Raw genomic sequence first — 15,012 nt, 5'->3', positions numbered from 1 at the left:
TCTTCACAGGATTATTTCATGTGAACTCATGTGATCCCACATAGTTTGTTTAATTAAAGCTACTTTATTTCTTTTTCTGTTCAAACAAATGATGACTTCTCAGCCAAGCCAATGCTTTTTTTTTCCATGAGGCAGATCGTCTTCAGTGCAAAATTTATGTTACAGTTTCGAAGTCCAAAACTGGAGTTGTCTTGGAATCATATCACCGTTATTGATTTAATGACAATGATGAACCCTGTATTCATTGTTTTAGTTCATTTCTTTAAATTGTTAATACTTTGTATCTAGAACTGCATAATCTATCATTCTGTGAACAATGCCATTGAAAACCTAAATAGTTTCTTATAGTTGCATCTGCCTTCAAGTCTAATTCACAACAGGACCCAGTAATCCCATATAGGGATAGTTATGCTTCAGATAAGATGGCGCATCATGGTTGTTGGCGATTCCCCAGAAGACAGCCCTTGATCCAGTTTAATGTCTTTTACAGTTTACACAAAAAACAAATAATAAACTTGATCAATGGCGCACCCTGTGTCCAGTGCTGGATGCAAATGGCCTCGGCCATTCCCATGGCTAGGGAGCGCAGGACCACTCTCCAGCCACTAGTTACAATGCAGATGGGTCTGGGTACAGAGTACCACTGAGGTTTGCACCCTGTGCTCAGAATCCTCTGGGCCTGCCACTCAACTATGTTATTGGTTATGGCCTATGTGATGCCAGCAGTGATGCAACTTCGTGTTTTAGGTCATGAGCAGTGTATTGAGGGGATCTGTTGTTGCCTAGTTAGCTGGGGAATTTCAGTTAGTTTTCAGCGGAGCCCATTGTGATTTTTTTTGCCCATTATTCTTTTGACTTTACACAGCTAAAGGAACAAATTGATGGACGGAATGCTGAACAATGCAAACATTCACCCCCAGTCACAAGGATTGGGGTTTAATCCATTGTTCTGTTACTCACCACGCCACCCCAGTTTGGACCCAGCCATATGCAAATCAGTCTTGCCCCTCCTCCTCATTGGAACAGTCCAGCCGAAGTGCTAAGCCAGGTCCTCCCTGGACCGGAAACAAGTATCCTGGGACCGGTTCATCAATAGTTCTTTTTGCATTAGCCACCCCAAGTGGGACGGATATGCGCAGACGTAGGTCCCGCCGTCTCCATGCCACTGGAGTCAAGCTAGCCTGACTGATGAGAGGAATACCCCAAAGCCAGTCCTAGGATGCTTTTCTCTGGTCCAGGGAGGACCTGGTCTGGCAGTTCGGGCTGGACTGTTCCCATTGGGAGCAGGGTCAAGACAGATTTGCATATGGCTGGGTTTAAATTGGAATGGCATAGGGAGCAAAAAACGATGGATTTAGGCCCAGAACTCTGTACATGGATGAATGTGTGACATCGTTAAACATTCTGTCCATCAATTGTCTTTTTTGCATTTATCACACCGAGTGGGACGGGTATGCCCAGACGTGGGTCCCGTGATCTCCATGCCACTGGAGTCAAGCTCGCCTGGCTGATGAGGGGTGATAGCACAAAACCGGTCCTTGTATGCTTGTTTCCGGTCCAGGGAGGACCTGGTCTGGCAGTTCAGGCTGGACTGTTTCCATGGGGAGCAGGGTCAAGACTGATTTTCATAAGACTGGGTTTAAACTGGAATAAAATGGGGAGCATAACAGTTATGGATTTAGGCCCAGATCTCTGTATTGGGGTGAATGTTTGACATTGTTCAACATTGTGCCCATCAATTGTTCTTCTTGCATTTACACAGCTGGCACTGGGTGGTGGAAGTGACATTCCTTGCACCCAGTTTCATAGCCCACTGTTAATTGTCTTCAGCTGAGGGTGTTTACTGTTTTTATCTTGTTTTAAAGTATGCTGGCTAGAATTTTACTTCTCCAGTATTGGGGTGTCTTTCATAGATTCACATGCTTGAATATTCCCCGTCGTCGAAGTGGGAGTCCCACGGTACATAATAAAGCAATGTAGTAATAACATAAGCCTATTAGGCATAAAAGAAAGTAAAAACCATAGAGTTTTCATGGATAGACAACTTGTCACCTCTATAACATATCACTGTCGTTATGTTCTAGGCCAAATCCAGCCAATCAGGTGCCCGCACCCTCTAGAACCCTCTCCCCAGAGACTCAGGCTCTCAGATTTTCTACCGCACGTCGTGTGAAGGGAGTCTCCCTGAGCTTGCTCAGTTTTTTCATCTCATATTTCACAGAAGATTGAGTCTATGATGTCTACAACCAAGAAATCCCTCTTCAGACCTTGTGGGAGTTGTGGTAAACTGAGACTTCATTCTGAAGATCCTCACAAAAAATGTATTTATTGTTTAAATCCTGAACATCAGGTAAAGGACTGTAAAATTTGTAGAACCTTCTCACAGAAAACTTTGAAGGATAGAGAAGGGCGTCTCCTTCTGTGGCTGCAGAAGTTGAAGACTTCAGAAAATCCTGTTTCAGATGTGGAGAGTGTGTCTTCCATCCAAACTGCTCCCTCTTTGAAAAGGTCCTGTGACTCTCAAAAAGTTTCTCCTAGAACTAACGTGGTGAAGAAACATAATGGAGACAAGATTACTACGCAACCTTCTATTTCAAGAGGGGTGATGTCCCCCCCCAGGAGTCTCTCTGTATCCTTGACGCCCCCGAGATCTGATTCTCAGGCGTCTAAGACTCCATCTGCGCAGTTTTTACCTCAGAAACTGCCTCTCTCGTCGACGAGCTCTTCAATGCTTCCTCCGTCGACGAGAGCTGCCGTCGTTGCATCTACATCGACGACCTCTTCATCTATGTCTATGAAGCCCACGATAATCATGTCGTCGGCGTCTTCACCGTCGACGCTGGTATCAGTTAAGGTGAGACCCATTTCATCAACGCTACCCTTAACTTCGTCGTCGACGGCTATCAAGCATAAGAAGAAGCGGACGTGCTGGATGATTATAATCGCCGTTTTCCACGGTCTGGGCATACCACTCCAACGCCGCAGACACCTCAACAACCTGTTTTTCCTAGGCGAAACGGTAGCCACACCTACATCAGTGACCAGAGAACAATCTCTTGGGGTTCTTCCAATCACACTTGACGATATTGTCGAGGAACAAGATGATGACGCTGACAAAGAGGAAGGTGAGCTGGATGATGCTTCCCTCCTTTCTGACTGGGACAACTATCAGATTCAAACACATTCTCCCGCTGATCCAGCTCCTTTGGATTCTCCCCCAGTTGGCATTGGTGATTTTCATTTGCTCATGGAAAGAGCAGCTAAAAGATTTCACCTCCCTATGACAACCAGAGAGGAGGATTGTTTCTTATATGACTTTAAGGACCAACCTCAAAAGCAGGTCCACTGCATTCCAATCATTGATTTTATATGGCAAGAGGGCCTTAAATTGATGCAAACTCCTAATTCGATTCCAGCCATCCTTCCAGGATAGACAAGAATTACAAGGCTCCTCCAAATTCTCCTGCCTGTTTAATTTCGCAAACAAAGCCGGATTCCATTATTACTCAGGCAGCCCAACGCAGATCTAGAAACCCTTCATCTCCTTTGTCAGCACCTCCTGATCGCGAAGGTCGACGGCTGGATGGTATAGGGAAAAAATGTTCCACTATTGCGGCAGCTGCGATACGAGCGGCCAATTCTTTGGCGATCTTAGGCCGCTAGGATCGCCAAATGTGGTCAGACATTTCATCTCTGATTAATCTTATTCCTGAATCATCCAGACCAGAGGCTTTGAAGATGCTCCAAGAGGGAGAAAGAATTTCTTCGGAGATTATAGATTGCGCCATTGATGTGTCTTCTTCTGGCTTCCGTCTTTTGGCTGGTGCTGCAGTCCTCCGGCGTGAGGGCGGGTTACGGGCTACATCCTTTCGTCAAGAGGTGCAAACAAAAATCCTGGACATGCCTTACGACACCGAGTCCCTTTTTGGCCAGCATATAGATGATGCCCTTCAGGCAATTAAGAAGGACACTGACACAGCTCGTGCTTTAGGGTCTTTACAATTCAAAAAACAACCTTTTCGAGGCGCAAGAGGCTGTGGTTCCTCTTCTTCCTTTCGAGGCAATTCAAACCAATACAGGCAAGGACAGAGACGCTATTCCTCTCAAAACCAGCAATCTTATCGGCAGCAAAATTCTTCCAATTACAGGCAATACAGCGGCAAATCTTCTTACAGAGGAAAGGATTCCTCAAAGAAACAATGACTCTCATTACCCTCAATCACGGACTCCTCCAAAACTTGGAGGTCGAATCTCCCGCTTCTACTCCAAATGGTCGGAAATAACCACCGATCAATGGGTTCTCGATATTGTGCGCAAGGGACACGCTTTGGAATTCATAAAGATTCCTCCAAATACTCCACCAAGAGGTCCCCCGCCTGCACACTTAAAAGAGCTTCTGAATCAGCTAAACATTCTATTGAAAAAGGGCGCGATCGAATGGTACCAAAACTACAGAATGGCAGGGGGTTCTATTCAAGGTTCTTCCTTATACAGAAAAAGTCGGGAGAATGGCGTCCCATTTTGGATCTACGAGCCCTGAACAAATATATAAAGACACAAACTTTTTGTATGTTGTCCCTACAAGAGGTATTTCCTTTTCTCTCTCAAGGAGAATTCATGACAACTCTAGATCTACAAGACGCCTATTTTCATCTTCCCATATTGTAAAGACACAGAAAATTCCTCAGATTCAGGGTGGCCGGACGAGATTTTCAATTCAAGGTCCTGCCATTCGGCCTTCATTCTGCTCCCAGAGTGCTCACAAAAGTCCTTGCACCGGTGGCAGCTTACCTTCGTCTTCAGGGAGTACAAATCTTTCCCTACTTAGACGACTGCCTTCTGAAGGCGAAATCTTTCGACCTAGCGTCCAAACAAACTCTGGTATGCAGATCCCTGTTCCAATATCTGGGCCTCACACTGAACTTAGAAAAATCTCAGTTGCGCCCGGCTCAAAACAGATTGTTCTTTGGAGCCATTCTGGATACCAGTCTAGGGAAAGCTTTTGTGTCGCACGAACGGCGACAACGTCTTCGCGATCTAGCGACCTCTATCCACCTAAAAGAGTTTGTTTCTGTCCGACAGTTGAAATCTTTCCTAGGGATGCTGTCGTCCTGCATTCTTTTAGTCCTTCACTGCCGCCTGAAGATGAGACCTGTCCAGGAAGAACTGGGCAAGCAATGGGCTCAGGTCTCAGGCACTTTCAACGACCTAGTCAGAGTCACCCTTTGCCCAAAAAGGGCTCTTTTATGGTGGACTCACAAAGAACATGTCTCCGCGGGGCGTCCTTTTCTGGCAGACACTCCACAATTCACCCTCACCACCGACGCATCTCTCGAGGGTTGGGGCGCCCACTTGCAGGGACTAACTGTGAAAGGCAAGTGGTCGGTGCATCAAAAGACAAGACACATCAACCTGTTGGAATTACTGGCCATTTTTCTGGCTCTCAAAGCTTTCCAAACCATCATTCATGGAAGCACGGTGTTGATCCGGACGGACAACACAACGTGCATGCACTATATCAACAAGCAAGGAGGCACGAGGTCCGTTCTGTTGTCCCTTCAGGCTTAAAAAATCTGGGATTGGGTGATTCAACATCACATCGCCCTCACAGCAGTGCATGTTCCGGGAGCGTCCAACATTCTTGCGGATTCCCTAAGCAGATCCTCCACGACCAATCACGAATGGGAATTGCACCAACCCATTCTGGATCATATATTCCAACTATGGGATTCCCCAAATCTGGATCTTTTCGCAACTTATCTGAACCGGAAATGCCAGTTCTACACAAGTTGGCTTCCCCAACCAAAGTCGTGCGGGAATGCCTTTTTGATGAACTGGTCCAAAATGTATGCTTACGCCTTTCCACCGATACCTCTAGTCCCCAAGGTTCTACGGAAAATGAGGAAAGAACCCTGTCGGCTCATCCTTATAGCCCCCCGATGGCCTCGACAAATATGGTTCACGGAACTGCTGCTCCTGTCTCAGTGCGAACCGATCATGCTTCGTCCTCTTCCGAATCTTTTGACCATAGAACACGGTCAAATTTGTCATCCCGATCCTGCATCTCTACACTTAGCGGCTTGGAACCTGAGTACTTTGAATTTGTGAATTTGGACATCCCTTTGGACTGCAGAGAAATCTTAGCAAAGGCTAGAGCTCCTTCTACTGTGAAAACATATAAACTCAAATGGAAACAATTTTGTTCATGGTGCAGTGATGCCAATATTCATCCTATGCATTCCAAGCCGGAACAACTTTTACCTTTCTTTTTGCACCTCGCAAAATCAGGTCTTTCATACGCTACCCTTAAAGTCTTTTTAGCAGCAATCTCACGATTCCGACAAGATGGCTCTAACTCCCTTTACTCATCAAGAGTAATACAACAATTCTTCAAAGGGCTTTTCCGAATGTTTCCTTCGATACGTCGGCCTCCTCCTCCTTGGCATCTCAACGTTGTATTGGCGCAGCTCATGAAATCGCCATTCGAGCCAATCCATAAGGTCAGCCTCAAATATGTCACGTGGAAGACTTCTCTCCTCCTGGCTCTTACATCCTCACGCCGGGTCAGTGACTTGCAAGCATTTACCATTAACCCACCTTTTCTTCAATTTACTAAAGATTCTGTCCTGCTTCGCACCAATCCGGCCTTTATACCTAAGGTACCATCTGATTTCCACCTCAATGAGCCGGTTGTTTTAAAAAAAAAAATTCCAAATCCTCAAACTTTTGCAGAAAAGTCACTTCATTCTTTGGATGTCAAACGATGCCTCAAATTTTATCTTCAGAGAACTGCTGCTATTCGTAAAAGTGACCAACTCTTTGTCGCCTACGGACGGATGCGACAAGGTCATCCTGTCACCAAACAATCTATAGCACGTTGGATATCTTCTACTATTGCCTTTTGTCATCGACAAGCAGGGAAACCTCTCGCTGCTACCGTTAAAGCGCACTCCACCAGGAATGTTTCTTCTTCTACTGCGTTTTTTGCTGGAGTTCCACTTCAATCCATCTGTAGAGCGGTGACATGGTCCAGCAGACACACCTTTACGAGACACTACTGTTTGGATGCTGCAGATAACACGGATACAGCCGTGGGACAAGCAGTCCTTTGTAATCTTTTTAAATAAGGTGAGCCTCTGATGCTTCCCTCCTCCTGAATACAAGGTACTTTAATTTATTTATTTATGTATAAGATGTATTTATATATCTATGTATATTTATATGCATATAGTCTTTCGCACTGTATATGCTATTGTTTTGATTCTTATGTACCTTGTATTATTCTGCTATCACTGCTCACTACTCTTATTCAAGCATGTGAATCTATGAAAGACACCCCAATACTGGAGAACCACAGTTTACAGGTAAGTAACTTTTGTTCATTTTCATATTACCACTATCTTGAATTATTAATCATTTGTTCCAAATGGCAACAGTTTGCAAATAGTTTGTGAACCACTACCATTTTTTATCATAATTAGTGTAGGCTTCACAACTGTTTTAGGGTCTTTACCGACTGTATTCATTGAAAGTGCATCTTGATATTTCTTAATGTTAGCCATTGCTCCATGGGTCTCAATTCAATGTCTGCCGGCCCTACAGAATAATTTTTTATATGTTTTTCCATATTTTTAGGGTGTTTTCTGATCACCATATGTGTAGGGTTGTCCACTCTTTGCCCCAAATTGGCAATATGGGATCCAAAGATGAAAACTGATGGTGAGAAATAAATCCTTTCCAAACATTTATTGATTGGAAACAGTTCTTTTATCAATCATACGTGGTATTTTTATATTATGTACATCATCACACCCACCTAGATTTGTCATCAATTTTTGCAGTCCACTAACCTGATGCAGATTTTCTATTTTGTAATCCACTAATCCGATTTGGATTTACTTATTTGCCCATTTTGTGTGAAATTTTTTGCATTTCTGTGATTTCTGCAAAACCGCCATGAACATTTGTTTTTTTCCAGTGACTTTCTGTTTTTATAGGTTGCAGGCCCTGCACCCAACCTCCCCATGGGCCTCCACATACCCCCGGTACTGCGACATTTACTCATAAAAAAAAAGAATTCAGGGTACTGCGGTACTCCTGCAGCACCAGCTTCACCTACATGGTACCACAGAACCATGTAAGCTTCACTTATTGAAGCTTGTGGCAACCTACAGTATACCTTGGTGGTGCCACTTGAGTCACACTGTGCCTTATGGGAAAGCCACATTGGGTTCAGCAGGAGCATTGCAGTACCCACAGTACAAAACTTTTTTTATTTTTAGCCCCTGGAGGTTCTATCTGGATTCCCCTTCCCACCCCAAGTGCCAGGCAGTCAGGTAATCCCTACCCTGCTCCCTTGTATCTAGTCCTTCACGGATGCAACATTTCTTTTCAAGTTTTCGCCAGTCAATTGCTTTCGTTGATGGGAGAAAAAACGCTTCCTAGGCCAGTCAGATCGCTCTGTGTGTTTAATTTGCTACAACGTGCGATTCCTGTGGTACCAACCATCCAGATATACCTATTCTTTTAATCCTTTCAAGCCCACCCGAGCACCTCTTTAAACATGAATTTCTCAAAAACGGCTGAAGATATTTACACCAAGACAGGAAAGGCACACACTGAGTAAAGTTCTAACTTTCTTCCAAATTTGGTGGAATTCCTTTCAGCTGTTTTTTCTGCATTACTTCCCAAAAGATTCAAGTTTTTCAGTCCCCGCTTGATGGATCACCCCAAAAGGGGATACCAGCAACTCACGGAACCCAATTTGCTTTCAATGGAGTTTAAAGAATTTAAAGTTGCAACATCATTTCTTTAACGTTGCTGAGTGCCACTGAGCCCAGTGACAGAAGTAGAGGTAGTTGACTCACCTTCTCTGCTGTCTTTAGCTTCTTCAGGAAAAGATGGGATATTCTCTGAGGTGGCGGGGTTGCCAAATAGCCCCCTGCAATCAGAGTGTGCTGTACACACCATTTGCTAGTTTCATTTTCTATGCTCTTTATACCACAAGATAGCGCAACCCTAGTCACTCACAAGTCAGAACAGAAATTGCTCCAAAGCAAACAATGTTTAACAAAAGGACTCAATCGAAATCACATGACAAGAAAGACTAACTTCAGCAGAAGAGTTCACTATAGTATAAAGAAACAGAGTTGTATTATTTTACTTTATATATCCACATTTTTCAACAGTAATAAGAAAGAAACCAAAGTGTATCAAATCTTAATGCAAGCAAAGTAAAAGGGATTCAAATATTACAGGCCTTCACATCTACAAAAGATCATGTCACATTGGACATCCGATCACACAATCCAGTTACATATAGTTTAAAATGAGACAGTCTAAGAAGAGTTGACTTTTTGGTCCACTTCTAACAGAGAAAAAAAGTAAGCGGTAACGACAAAGAAGATGAAGGATGATGGAAAGGTAAGAAATACAAGAGTAAGAAGAAAGAAAGGGGCAGAGAAATGGAAATACATCAATATAAAGAGACAATGTATGTAAATAAAAAGGATAAGTGAGAAATAAAAAGGATAGAAAGGAGAAAGAGAAAGATTAAAGAATAGGACCAAGAGAGACAGTGAGAGGGAAACAAAAAGGGAGAGAGCTGGCTATCCTGTGCAGGCAGGGTGGACAGGGACAAGGGTTGTCTTCTGGTGAATCACCAACAACCATAATGGGCCAGTTTAGAGGAGGTATGGGATGAGAAAGAGAGGTGCTAGAAGGAATGGGATAGTGAAAAACATGGAACTAAAAAGAGAGAGAAGTGGAACATTAAGAGGAACCCAAGTGATGCAGAAATGGAAGCTGGGAAAGATAAAAACCAGCGGAAAACAATAGAATATTAAAGTGGCAGCCTTAGAGAGGACATATAGAGAAAGAGAGAGTTAGAGAAGAGGTTAACCAAAGTGGCAATAGTCACAAAATAAGAGGTTAGGGCGGAGATAGGAAATTCAGAGGTTACATAAGTGAGATGACTACAAAGGTAGAGATTAGGTGAAAGTGGCATTGATTGATGATGCTGAGGAGATGAGAGGGAAAAAGCTTGAAGTAGGAGGAAAACTAAATCCATACTTGTGGTCAACATTAAGGATGACGGCAAAAGGGAAGGCTGATAGAGATTGGAGGATTAGAGATGTGCAGGTGAGAAGCATATGGGAAAGTGGAGATAGTTGATAGGGATTAGAGGATGTAACATGCAGGTGAGAGGCAAGTGGTAGAGATGAGAATGAGAGGTGGAGGTAGAAGGGAAACTGGGAGAGAAAGGTGAACGTGGTACATGTAGAGAAATGTGATTGAAGGAGAGTGTTAGGACTGGAAGTAAGAGGCAAGCAGGGAGAGATAGATTAAACTGTTGTTAACTACAAAGGTTCAAAGAAAGCAAGAAGGAAAATATGAAAGAGTATGACTGTCTGATACACAGATGATAGGACGATAGTCAGCTGTTTAGGGGGAAGTGAACAAGGTAGAATAAAAAAGTAAACAGAGAGCTGGAAAGTAGGAAACAGCAATATACAGATGAGAATGAGAGGAGACTCAAGGAAAGAGAGAAAGAGATAAGATAACAGAGCACTTTGCAGATTTGTAAACTAATACCAAATGCCAAAATGTAGATACATGGTGAACACACACACACACACACACACACACACAACCACACACACACACAACCACACCACACACACACACAACCACACACACACACACAACACATACACACATAACCACACACACAACACCACACACACACAACACCACACACAACCACACACACACAACCACACACACACACACACACACACCAATAGCCTTAAGCTTTGGGATTCCAGTGAAACATTTTTGGGATTTCTAGGTGAAGTCTAACACGTTCTGATGGCAATCCACCCGACTCTCCAGAATGTAGGACTGCCCAACCTAAGAGGAAGTTCCAGGCAGAACTAAATACAGAAGAGAAAGCGAACTGGGATGCAGAGACACAGAGAGAAACATAGAATAATACGCATAGGTTTTCTGCTGCACCATTATCTCTCTCTTCTCATGTGTGGTATCATATTAATGATAACAATTTCTGTACGAAAGGAAAGAGCATATAAGACTGCATTAGAACATTGGAATGTGGAGCACTCAATTGATTTCAATGAAGTGCTCCGTGCTTCTACGGGCCGGTAAAGGCCCGCAGAGCAACATTCCAATGTTGCTTTTGTTCACAGCTATTGCTGTGAACAAAGGCCTCTCGGAGCTCGAGGGGATTTAAACCCCCTCGGGCTCCGCGAGGCCTTTGTTTTATTTGTTAGAACATTCTGCCCTCTAGTTGCAGAATGTTCTAATACCCTTATAGCCCTTCGTAGCTGGGCTATACCAGCCATTAAAGTCCCGCTCCCTTGTTAAAACGCTGGAGCGGGCCTTTAATGGCCGGTATAGCCCGCTATGGTGGGCTATAAGGCTATAGTAACAATAGGTGATACATGGAACATGCTAAGATGTTAGACTACCTCAACCATTTTCCGGTTTTAAGATGGTAGACCATGGTGTACCTAAGCTGATCTGGAAGCAGCCATTAAGACAGCAGGTGAGCAAGCCAAGGAACCTGTGAAATGGTAAGGAAACAGATCAATTACCTCCTCGTCAGCCCTCCCCGTCCCAGTCCTAACTACACGAGCATAGCTCCTCCCACCAGAAACTCCCAAGCAACTTAAAACCCATCCCTTTCCTCCAGGCCACACCCATACCCTGAGGCAAATAACCCTGTGACCCGACAATCGACCTCCTGTTTGTTTTTTCTGCGGTATCACTTTCGGGGATGACTTCGTCGTGGGGGGTGCTGGAACTGGCCTCCTGTTGGGTAAGTGTGAGACGGGATGTTAAGCGCCCGTTTAAACCCCTTATGTGCCTGTTTGTAATTATGTGCATATGCTTTGAGTTCCTGCTTTAGCGGGACCATGGGGTTGAGGGGTCTGGACTACCTGGTGTGGGGTGGTGACTCCCTGCTGCCGCCTCCCCTCTTCCGGGTTCGTTCCCTGCTCTAGCGGGAACACCCGGGGAGGGAGGGGAGGAGTGTTGGGCGCGGCATGCCTCGCCGAGGGCGTGGCGGTTTGGCTTCTCCACGGATTACCTGTCACGGTGCTCGTGTTGAGCCCGTGTTTTCCCGTTTGGGGTAATTCCTGCTTTCCTTAGTGGAATCTTGGGTTTGGTTTCTTCAGTGAGGGCCCGATGTTTGTGGATTTCAATCCTGCTTCTACTGTTCTTATCTCCTGAATAATTCAAGCTGCTACGTTTATTTTGAGAAGAGCTCCCTCTACTGCCAGATCGGTATACAAATTGCCATTTTGAGTGGCTGGTGGAGAGTTGCTGGGGCTTGCTATCATGGTTAGGTGTTCTACTCCTGATGATTGAATGAAGCTGCTTTGAGGGCGGCCTGGGAGGGAGTTTTCCCTGTCCTCGAGTCTGTCTCTGCTGTCTGTGGGGGTCGTGTGGGGTTTTTGTGGCTCTAATCACCTGCAGATCTGCTGGGGCATTGGGGAGTTTCTTACCTCTGTGTTCGCTGGTTCCTGGGGTGGGGGCTTCTGGGTTCCTTCGTATCCTTACATTTGGGCCCTGTTCAGTCTTTTCCTTTTATAGGTTTGTAGTTGTCTCTGATTGGCCGGTTTAAGGGCCGGCCTTCGGTCCTGTTTGGGGATTGGCTGGGGGTCCGAGGGGCATTCCCTGGTTGGCCCTTGGGGATGTTTTTCTTTGTTGGTCTGGGTATTTCTTGGGGTCTGGTTCTCTGTTCTCCTGTTCACAACATGGAGGGTAGAGGTGCAGACGTACGTGAGCTCGGCTGTGTGGATGAGGTGATGGTCGCTGGGTCTTCCACTGCTCCTTCCTTGGTGGATATTCAAAAGATGATTGAGGCTGCTGTGGCGGCGGCCTTTGTGGCTCGTGATCCATAGGGGCCTAAGAAACGGAAATTGGATGCCTCGGCGGAGGTCGATCCAGACATTGACTCTGATGAGGAGGTGAAGGGTCGTTTTGTCCAGGGGTCAGACCTTCGCTGTGTTCTGCAGCATGTTCGAGACATTTATGGGTTCCCTGGTCCCTTGGAGGGTGGAGAGTCTGAAGACTTCTTCGCTAATTACCTGAAGAAAGAACCTGAAAGCCTCCCCATTCATTCATCTGTGTGGAGGGTGCTGGAGGGGGAGTGGAAGGATGTTGACAAACATGCCTTTCCCCGGTTTCTGGCTAGGAGGTATCCCTTACAGGGATTCACGGAGGAATTTCCTGCCGTGGTGAAGGTGGATTCCCTGCTTGCTGGTATGGCGTCTCAGAGCCTGGTGGTGTCTGAGGATGCGGTTCTTTCTGATCCTGGGGACAAGCGAGTTGAGGGGGCATTGAAGCGGTCCTTTGCTGCCTCTAATCTTGCAGTTAGGTCTGCAGCTTACACCAGCTATCTTGTTCAGTCGCTTCTTAAGGACTGTCAGGGTATTTCTGAGCAGCTCATGCAGGATGAGGATCCATCAGAGTCTTTGTCCATGTTGGAACAACAGTTGCGTTTCATGGCAGATTTGTCCTTCGACTCCCTTAGCGCTGCAGCGGCGGCTGCTGGTGCCTCTGTTGCTGCTAGGAGGCAGTTGTGGCTTAAGTCTTGGGAGGCGGAGGCTTCTCAGAAGGCGGCCGTGATGAAGATTCCCTTCACGGGCTCTAAGCTGTTTGGGGAGCCGTTGGAGGCTTTGATAAAGAAGACAGCTGAGGACAAGAAATTGTTGGCTCCGGTCCACTCTTCTCAGAAGGGGAAGTTTGCGGGTTATAAGCGGGCTTTTGAGCAGGCATTTCAGTCTAAGATGGCAGCCCAGCCCTCTCGTGGTAGGGGACGTGGCCGGGGTGTCCCTTCCTTCCACAAGTCCCGGGGTCAACAGGGTGCTTCTTCTTCTGCAGGTCCCTCCAAGTCATGACTATGTGGTGAGTTCCTTGAGGGTACCTGTTGGGGGTCGCCTCACTTCTTTTTTTCCAGTCTGGGAGGAGTTTGTTCGGGATCAGTGGGTCCTGCAGGTGGTCCGGCTGGGCTACAGGATAGAATTTGGAACTCCTCCGGTGGATGTGTTCCAGACTACCCCTGTTCCCAGGTCTCAGGCGAGATGTTGTGCTCTGTTGGACGGAGTTCGGGACTTGGTGTCCAAGGGGGCTGTGGTGAAGATGCCTGTGAGTCAACAGGGTCGAGGGGCTTACTCAATCCTATTTTATTTTTATTTTTTCTTAGTCCTCATCTCACCTTAAGCATCTGCAATAACAACAAAGAGCCCGTTTTGACCTAAAACACCTTTGGGCTTCTGTTTACTGCTTTAGCTTAGACCAGACCAGGCCAGCTACTTGATACATGGCTTGGTAAAATGGTGTAATCATTGGACCGGAGGGGAGCTTTAAACCAACCTCATTTCGGTACCCCAAGATAAAAGATATGACCAGATGTTTTGATCATGGTCATTCAGGCCACTCTGGCCCAAACAGGCCATACTAAATGCGGTTGCCAACCAATTCTCGTACAACGGGGGCATTGGGTCTTTCCAACATTTGCAGATCTCCCTCCGGGCAATTATGATGAGGCAGAGAAGTAGACCCTTTTATGTATTAGAGAGCACGCTTATTACACCAGTGTCTACCCCAAAGAATACTATTGCTAAATTTAGTTTAAACTCACATCTGAAAATGGCCACAAGAGTATTTTCAACATTATGCCAAAAACCGGATTGGGGGGGCACTCAAAGAACATGTGTAAATCATCTGCCTCAGCATACCCACATCTAGGACACTTCGGGGATGAACATAGGGCAAATCTCGCTATCTTCTTGGGGGTATAATAGAGCCTATTAATAACAAAGAAATGATTTTTTTTGAGGGAGGCTGGCCTGACATACCTATATAGAGTTTGAAGAGATGAGGGATAGAAGTTAATAGCTGTTTCAACCAGTATGGAATAATTCCAGATAGAGTATGATGGAGGGGTATCAACATCATCGGCATCCAATAGGCTCTTATACCACA

At 45.5% G+C, this 15,012-nt stretch overlaps 1 protein-coding gene across 3 annotated transcripts in view; it reads left to right on the top strand.

Annotated features, from left to right (window-relative positions):
- Positions 1-15,012, top strand: part of CFAP92 (cilia and flagella associated protein 92 (putative)) — a 336,768-nt gene that overhangs the window by 208,122 nt on the left and 113,634 nt on the right. The window lies entirely within an intron of this gene.

This window comes from Triturus cristatus, chromosome 9, assembly GCF_964204655.1.
Source record: "Triturus cristatus chromosome 9, aTriCri1.1, whole genome shotgun sequence".
In the NCBI taxonomy this organism is placed as follows: domain Eukaryota; kingdom Metazoa; phylum Chordata; class Amphibia; order Caudata; family Salamandridae; genus Triturus; species Triturus cristatus.
Note: the sequence above shows the minus strand (reverse complement) of the source record. Positions and strands in the feature narration are given on the sequence as shown.